The sequence below is a fragment of the Camelus bactrianus genome, chromosome X (genome assembly GCF_048773025.1).
Source record: "Camelus bactrianus isolate YW-2024 breed Bactrian camel chromosome X, ASM4877302v1, whole genome shotgun sequence".
Classification (NCBI taxonomy): domain Eukaryota; kingdom Metazoa; phylum Chordata; class Mammalia; order Artiodactyla; family Camelidae; genus Camelus; species Camelus bactrianus.
Window position 1 is genome coordinate 8674052 of NC_133575.1, and position 9539 is coordinate 8683590.

General features: G+C 40.5%; 1 non-coding gene across 1 annotated transcript; it reads right to left on the minus strand.

Moving 5' to 3' along the window:
• Positions 1 to 6042: 6042 nt before the first annotated feature.
• LOC123620028 (U6 spliceosomal RNA) lies at positions 6043 to 6150 on the minus strand. Its single transcript, XR_006728741.1, has one exon. It is a non-coding gene; the product is annotated as a U6 spliceosomal RNA (small nuclear RNA).
• Positions 6151 to 9539: the final 3389 nt, after the last annotated feature.

Below are 9539 nucleotides of genomic sequence, written 5' to 3' on the forward strand. Positions count from 1 at the left end.
TCTGGAGGAGGCCCTGAACATGAGATTAGAGCAACAGCCCAAAGGCCAAACAGGAAAGGCAGTGGGGCTTAAGGCTCACGAGGCTCACGCTCACCTCATTGTGCTGCCTTGGTCGTGTCCATTCATCCAACACACATTCATTGAGTCCCATGCTGCATGCCTGGTAGGCGTCTAGGTGCTGGGACACAGCAGTGATCAAGACAGTCAAAAGCACCAGCTCAAAGAGCCGAGAAAGTAAAAGTAACTTTTATAGTCTAATGAAAGGAAACAAGCATTATGGAAAGAAAGAAATCAGCCAAGGGGACGGGGAGTGCTGGAAGGGAGACTGCAAACTGTCAGTAGGTGGTCAGAATAGATCTGCCTATGAAGGTACTTTTTGACTGATTTGAAGCATGTGAGAGAGCAAGCCACTGGTATATCTACGGGGGAAAGTTCCAGGAGGAAGGAACTGCAAGGGTTTGGCCCCTGAGGATGGAAGTTACGCCGTAAGTTGGAGGAATAGTCAGGACTCTCGTGTGGCTGGACTGGAGTGAGTCAGAGAGGTGAGTGAGGGGAAGAGCAGCCAGTACACTGTCTAGAGGTCATGGGAAGGATTGTGGCTTTTTTCCCTTTTCTATTGTAGGTTATTAGAATGGATAATATAGTTGAGTAGAGTTCTCTGCTCTACAGCAGGATCTTGTTTATCTATTTTACCTATAGTAGTTTGTATCTGCTAATCCCAAACTCTTTCATTATCCCTCCCCCTTTCCCCCTCTGGTAAACATAAATTTGTTTTTTATGTCTAGGAGTCTGTTTCTGTTTTGTAAATAAGTTCGTTTGTGTCACTTTCGTAGATTCCACATATAAGTGATGTCATATGGTATTTTTCTTTCTCTTTCTGGTTACTTCACTTAGTGTGATCATCTCTATGTCCATCCATGTTGCTGCAAATGGCATTATTTCATTCATTTTTTTAGAGCTGAGTGCTATTCCATTATATATATATATACACCACATTTTCTTTATCTACTCATCTTTCAGTGGTCATTAGGATTGTGGCTTTTACTCCAGGCAAGATGGGGGATCGCTTAGAGGGCTGTGAGCAGAGGAGTGTTAAGAGTGGCACTGTTCGAAAATGAATCCCTCCAGATGCCAAGTTGAGAAGGGAGTATCTGTTCCATAGGAAGAGAAGGATCTAGTCACATCAACTTCTTGCTCCTTTGAGACTCTCTCCCCTACTCCCTCTCAAGCCAGAGGACAACCCACCTGTATGAGAGTCTATTTGGGAGTTAGAAGAGTGGTATTTATCTAACTCTCAAGACCAGAAGAGACGTTAATAAGTCTCTCATACTGTTCTCCCGTTTTCCTGATGAGCCAGCCAAGGACAGTTTATTGTTATGGAATGTTTACTGTGAGCCTACAACCTGCTTAGCTTTGCAGTGTTTGCAGACAAGACCTTGACAAAACAGTCTTGCCTTTGAGGAGTGTCCAATCTACCAATGAGCAAATCAACAATTTCAAAAGGGCATATGTAGTAGAATAGAGGTGTGCTGGGTACTCTTGAGGTATGGAGAACAGACATCCAACTCAGCCTGGAAATCAGAGAGGGCCTCCTGGACGAGGGGGCCACAAATCAGTGTCCTACTTAAATTCTGTGCTGGGGCCTCAGCCCAGCCAGCTCTCTTGTCTTGTCTGTCCAATCCCCTCCTTTCTACAACATGGTACCTTCTAGGAGGCAGAAGACTACCATCATGTGACAAGAACTCCTAAATGCAGGGATTTCGTGCTCCAATTTCTTAGAAGAAAGGCAACACAGAGGCTGAAACTGTCATTCCCATGACAGAATGATAGGCTGACAGAAGCAGTAAAGAGATTTCAGAGACTGTTAGTCACTGGCTGTCCAAAATCTCCCGGTCATAGTGCCCGTTGTCTCTTGACATTTAGACTTGGTCTTCTCAGGGTGATAAGAATAATTAATACACTTTTTTTCTGAGAATAATTAATATGCTGTTATTTATTCATAAAGCCTCCCAAAGACCAGGAGAGTGTCAATTTAATAAATGCAACAATAAATGCAAACCAACTGCCCTGCTGTACTTGTTCTTGATTTTTTTTTGTTCCCATCTAAATACCTCAAGCAGTTTATTGGCATTAATTAATTTACTCAATACCCTTGGGTGAGACTGGTGAATATTAATATTATCCTTCATTTTTCATTTTACAGAAGAGAAATTGAAGCAGGGCTCTCCCCTAGGCCAAACTTCGGGACAAACAGTTAAGTTTCCTTGCTTTTCTGGATTCTTTGTTTATTCATTCTTCCTGCCTTTCCACACTTACTCGGCATCACCAGTTCCAGCGGCTCAACACTATGCCTGCCACCATTTCCTGGACTTGCCAGTCGGTGAGCTGCCAGTCTTTACCTGAACTGTGGCTGAGCCCAGCTCATCTGGTAAACTGACTTCACAGTCAGGGGTGGGGCTGGGGGAGTTAAGTGTCAGAATGAGCTCTGCCCGCAGCACTCACCCCCTTGCCTGTTTTCCTGCTATAGCGCAGCATGACCAGAAGTGCTTGCCTTCCAGGTTTGCCACATGGATTAACTAAAAGAGTATACAGAAACATAATTCTGGAGCCAGGCTGTCTGGGTTCAAATTCCAGTTCCCCACTTTGTGGCAGTGAAGCATTCTCTGTGCTTTGGTCTCAATTAGTATTACCTATAGTTATAATTCTTGGAAAAAGATGATGAGTTTAAAAGGACACACCATGTCTCTCAGGTTTTCCCCAGACTCAGAGTCACAGAACTGGGAGCAGTCTCCAATGTCATCTCGTCCAGGGATTGGCAAACTGCACCTGTGGGCTGAATCTGTCCCACTGCCTGTATTTTCACAGCCCACCAGCTGAGGATGTTGGGGGAAAAAAAATCGAAAGAAGACTATCTCATGCCATGTGAAGATTATACAAAATGCAATTATCAGGGCCCAGAAATGCAGTCTTGTTGGAACGCAGCCACGTTCATTTATTTATGTGTTATCTGTGACTCTCTTCTTTATACAGCAGCAGAGGTGACTAGTTGCGACAGAGACTATGCAGACTGAAAAGCCGAACATGTTTACTCTCTGGCCCTTTACAGAAAATGTTTGCTGACCCCTGATCTAGTCCAACGCAAGGTCATCAGCTTGAACACTTTCTGTGTTGGCAAGCTCCCTGTCGTATTAAGCCACCTCCTCTGTTGTCTGAGGAAGTTACCCACACAGAAAGTCTTCATCCTCCTAATTTCTCCCTAGTGATCCTAATCCTTTTATCTGGTTGGTTCTTTGTTTTGGTTTTTTTTTCTTTTAACATTTTTTTAAATTGATGCATAGTTGATTTGCAGTGTTGTGTTAGTTTCTGATGTACGACATAGTGATTCAGTTATACATATATATATTCTCTGGTTGAGTCTTCATTCACATAACTACACTTCAGCCACACCCCATCAATTCTCTCTCATCTAGATTATCCATTCCTACACCTCTCAACTATGTCTTACTATTTCCAGACCCCTCCCCATCCAGGTTACCTTCCTGTGAAAGGACATCTAGGCTGGGTCCACCCTTTCCTGCTCTCCTGAGCCCTGCCCCCTCTCTCTGTAAGACTCACCGTGCTGGTAATGACTGACTCAAGACCTGCCTTCCTGATAGCTTAGAAGCTTCACAAGAACAAGGACCTTGTTTTCTTCTGTTTCCCTATATTCCCTGAAACAAGCATGGTGTCTGATACCGCTGGCTCAATTATTTGTTGAGGGCCATTGAATGACTACTCTGTAATATATCTCTTAAAATATTACATTCAGAAATGTATGTAGTACTCCAAATGTCAACTCAACTCTTCACTTCTATTACTGCTGCTCATGAACATAATATTCTTTTTATAAATAAATGATATATCTGATTCACGTGGAAATTGTTGGCATATAAAACTCACCATCTTTTTTTGAGGTATCATTGATTTACAATATCATATAAGTTTCAGATGTACAACAGAGTGATTCACAAATTTTAAAGGTTATACTCCATTTATAGTTATTATAAAATATTGGCTACATTCCCCATGTTGTATAATACATCCTTGTAGCTTATTTTATACATAGTGGTTTCTATCTCTTAAACCCCTAAACTTATCTTGCCCCTCCTCTCTCCCCTCTCACCACTGGTAACCACTAGTTTGTTCTCTATATCTGTGAATCTATTTCTTTTTTGTTATATTCACTAGTTCATTGTATTTTTTAGATTCTGCTATGTCATCATACAATATTTGTCTTTCTCTTTCTGACTTATTTCACTAAACATGATACCCTCCAAGTCCATCCATGTCACTGCTTATGACAAAAGCTCATTCTTTTTATGGCTGAGTAGTATTCCTGTGTGTGTGTGTGTGTGTGTGTGTGTGTGTGTGTGTGTGTGTGTACCACATCTTTATCCAGTCATCTGTGGTTGCTTCTGTATCTTGGCAATTGTAAATAATGCTGCCACAAATATATGTATATATATGCATGACTGGGACATTTTGCCGTACAGCAGAAATTGACACATTGTACCTGACTATACTTCAATTAAAAAAATAATAATGCTGCCATGAACATTGGGTGCATGTATCTTTTCCAACTGATGTTTTCATTTTCTTTGGATATATATCCAGCAGTGGGATGATATGGTAGTTCTATTTTTAGGTTTTTTTTGAGGACCCTCCCTACTGTTTTCCACAGTGGCTGCACCAATTTACATCCCACCAATTTCTTTTAAATGAGTGATTACGAAGCTGGGTCTCCTTCATTCTGTTCATCTGAAATGGATTTATTGAACTTTTACAGTGTATCTATTCTTATTTAATTTTATTTTGTTTGTTTCAGCACTGTTGCACTTTATTGAGATACTTTTTAATCTTAACTCTATTACCTAATATCTTTTATGCCCCTTCAATCCTTGAGTAACTAATGAATTGAATTCGAGGAGTCTACATCTTCAGTGATGCTGATAACAACATGGTCCTGTGGCGAGACACTGGAATCTTTCCTCCATCTAGATCAAAATCCATTAATGAAACACTTTGTTTAGTATACATTTGACAGAAACTGTTAGAATGAAAGCCTAGGCCAAAGGAAGCAAAGGGAGTCGGGGACAGAATAGAAAAGGGAACTCTTTGAGGTGTGAGGACTTTAAATGCTCCTGCATCCTCCAGAAAGTAGGTACCACCTACTCTACTAAAATGAAGTTTTGCCTTCATTGAACACATGTGAATGAGTCAACTGATCTGCGATTCCATTGTATGTCATGGCAACAGTGGAATCAGAATCAGTAAAACTTGATATATCATTAATTTGGGAGATGCAGAGAAGGTTGGAATGGAAGGGAACATAGAGATAGGGACAAATCTCTCTTTGTTCAGACCTGCATTTTCAGGCCTGATGAACAGGACAGTGGAAGCTTACCAACCAAGCTTCTGGCCTGATAGATGAACCTCAATTTTCATTCATGAAATATTTCATCTAGACCTATGCAATATATGTTAACAGCTTTTCTCGTGTGTGGGGGTAGGTAATTAGATTTATTTACTTATTTATTCTTAGAAGAAGTACCAGGGATTGAACCCAGAACCTCATACATGCTAAGCACACACTCTACCATGTGAGCTATATACCCCCTTAACAGCTTTAATGGAATATAAATTACATATCATAAAATTCACCCATGTAAAGTGTACAATTCAGTGGTTTTTAGTTTATTTACAAAAGTGTGCAACCATCACCACACTCTAATTTTAGAACATTTTCATCACCCCCAAAAGAAACTCAATACTTACTAGCTGTTACTCCCCATCCCCACCTCTCACATATACCCCCAGCCCTAGCTAATCTACTTTCTGTCTATAGATTTGCCTGTTCTGGACATTTCATATAAATAGCATAATGCAGTATATGGTCTTTTTAAATATTAAATACATTTGATGTGTAGCATTGTATAAATTTAAGGTATACAATATGTTGTTTTGATACATTTATATACTACAATACTATTGCCGTTGTCATGAAAAAATATGGAACGCCTCCTGAATTTGCATGTCATCCTTGCACAGGGGCCATGCTGGACTTCTCTGTATTGTTTCAATTTTTAGTATATGTGCTGCCAAAGTGAGCACAGTATGTGATCTTCTGTGTCTGACTTCTTTCATATAGCATAATATTTTCAAGGTTTATCCACACTGTAGCATTCTTTTTATTGCTGAACACTATTCCATTGTATGAAGATACCACATTTTGTTTCCCCGTTCACCAGTTAGTGAATTATTTTGGTTCCTTTCACTTTTTGGCGATTATAAATAATGCTGTTATTTGGGTACCAGTCTTTGTGTGGACGTATGTGTTCATTCTTCTTGGGTAGATACCTAAGAGTAGAATTGCTGGGTCTTATGATAAATTATGTTAAACTTTAAAGAAATCGCCAACCTATTTTCCAAAGTAGCTGCACCATTTTACCATTCCACCAGCAATGTATGACAGTTCCAGTTTCTCTACATCTTGTCCAACATTTGTTATTGGGTATACCTAGGTCATATTTTAATTGACAGTAGAATGACATTTATTTGAGGACTAATTCCTTTTTATTACATATTTCGGTTAATTGAATTTTAGTTAGGGAAGGCTGGAGGTAATATACATTTCGAGAGATTGTTATTGCAAATTCCAAGATCACTTAAAAGGTGTAAAAGACAGAATGAAAAAGAAAAAAAATCAGAGAAAACATGTTGATCCCTAGAACATTAATATTGACATCAAACCTATTACAGTGAATGACAAATGATATTTGGAACTATAAAAAACGTGAAGAAAGCACGTTAGTGCATTTGAGTTAGTGCATATGAGTTTTCAATGAGTTCAAAGCTACAAAATAATGTCTACACTTCAATAAAAAAGTGGGGCTGAGTGAGCTTATGGTCCTTGAAGTAGAAGACAAGTGCTCTGTCTCGTGTGGTCTTATCCTCTCCTGTTTTTTTGGACTGAATGTTAAAATAAAGCCAGTATTGGGCAGTTTATGTTCTAACCCAGTACTTTTCAATGAGGGTGACTTTGCCCCCCAAGGGAAGAGATGGCAATGTCTGGAGGCATTTTTTTATTGTCATGATTAGGGGAAGGATGTTACTGACATCTAGTGGGTGGAGGCAAGGGCTGCTACCAGGCATCCTAGATTGCTCTGGTAGCTGCCCCAACAAAGATTTATCCAACTCGAAGTGTCAGCAGTGCCGAAGGGGAGAATCTCTGCTTTAACCAATGCCCCTGAAGATGGAATGATTAGAATTGCCTGAAATATTGATTTCCCCTTATTTTGCTCCCTAAGAGCAGACGTCATGTTATTCCCCGACTCCACCCAGGGGGTCTTGAATCGGGGTAGTGGGGGTGAAGGCTGGGCTGTATACTTGTGATGAAGCTCTCCAGTTGATTCTGTTACTCTTTCTTTCTCCATTCCCTCTGTTTGCAACCCAACTGAAAACTGACTCACCTGGAAAGGAAATGAATGTTTAGCATAAGTGATTGGAAGAATGGACATTTTCTTCTTCCCATTTCCTGTTCTGTAAAACATCAGTCATTCATTTCCTCTCGCTATGACAATGTATTGGATGTGTGGGGTAAATCTCTGGGTTATCAAAGCCCATACAAGAAAATGTTCACTAGTGTTTTCCAGGAAATTCAGGTTAAAGTTATTTTTTTGACATTCACATAATAATTCTTCACTTGATTTTAGCAAGGCCAACTTCTCACTGAAATAGTGCTAGCAAACCCTTTTGAGACTATAAATTTTACAATGAGCGTGGGGCCTGGAATCTTGATATGTTCTACTTGAGTTCTTTGGGCACAGTTTGTGTTATGGAGCAATTGTGTGTTTAGCTGAGCGGAATTTCTCCTCTGAACCATAAATTTTGCTTTTAAAACTGCAAAAGTTACCATGCCAAACACAACTAAGCCTGGAGGAAAGAACGTGAACTCTGGGACAGATGGTCCTAGATTCAAATCCCAGGCCCACCATTTGTGAGCTGAGGGACCCAGGACAAGTTGCTTGAGCACTTTGACCAATAGTTTTTCCATTTGTAATCTGGGACCACTGGGAGCTGAGAGGCAGGCTAACTACTGCCCACTATCCAAATCCAGCTTGCTTCTGTAAATAAAGTTGTGTTGGGACACAGCCGGGCCCATTCACTTACATATGGTCTACCGTTGCTTTCGTGCTACCGAGGCAGGGCTGAGTGTTTTGAGAGAGACTTAGGTCTGCAAAGCCTAAAATATTTACTGTTTGGCCCTTTACAGAAAAAGTTTGTCGGCCACAAATCTCAAAGGTTTGATGGACTTAAATAGAGTTAGTATATGTAAATCTCACCTCAGATAGAATCTTGGAAAATATTAGACCAAATAAATTGTTTTTAACACCAACAATAATACTGAGTAGTATTCAGCATCTAATGAAGAGGTCCCTACGTATAAGATGTTTAATTCTTAACAATAGTCTAGGTAGGTACAATTCTCATTTTGTACGTGAAGAAACAAAGTTTCAGAGAGATGAAGTAACTTCTTCCATGTCACAGAGCTAATTAGCAGAACAGGTGATAAAAATACAAATATCACGGCTGTTTTGGTTTTTCTTTTTCCTCCTATTTAAACAACCCATTTATACTCTGTAAGACTCTCTTCAGGACAGTTTTTGAACTATCTAAAAAAAAGGAGGTACTGTTTAAGCCGCTGAATAAGCCTCAAAGGCCAGAATGTAAATTAACTTTGAATGTTTGCTACCAGTTGTTTTCTAAACACTTTCATGTTTGTGTTAATTTGCTGCTGTCTCCCTTGTTCTCCATACTTTATCATCCCTCGTTTCTCCTCTTTTCCTTAATCTTTGGTTTCCTTCCCTCCACTTTGAAGCTCCCCTCTTTCTTTCTTAATGAGAGCAAGCATTTTGTAAGGGAGGGTGATGAGTGTCCCCTGAATCTGTGAAGCCATAAAGCAGGTGGTTGAAAGGAGCAGCTGAGTATGACCATGTGACCCTTCTGCGGCTACTCGTCACCAGCGCTATTGATTCCCAGGCATTCTTCACGTTCATGAAATGCTGCCATCCCTAAAGACATGCCACTGACTATATGGCTTATTATTTTAGGACATATCTCCCAGCCCTGAGGAGCATCTTTAAGGATAGAAAGCCAACTTCGTGGTCACTTCTTACGAAGGGTTGTGGGCAGGAAGGACATCCAGCATCGGGGTGTGTGCCTCTTCGTTCATTGGCGTCTGGATGTGTATTTCCGTGTGTGCTCATTGGCCTCTGGGAGTGCGTGTTCATGTGTGGTCATCTAGCATCTGGGGGTGTTTCTGTAGTTGCTCATCTGGGCATGTGCCTCTGCAGAGAGGGAGCCCTATCGTGCTTTTTTTAGTACACTGTCATCGTGGAAAAGTATGTCCTCTATTGAATTTCAGGGAACCTCCCTTTCCTTTCTATCTCTTGGTCCTAGTTCTCTCTGAAACTACCTGGAATAAAGTTCCTCTACATGGT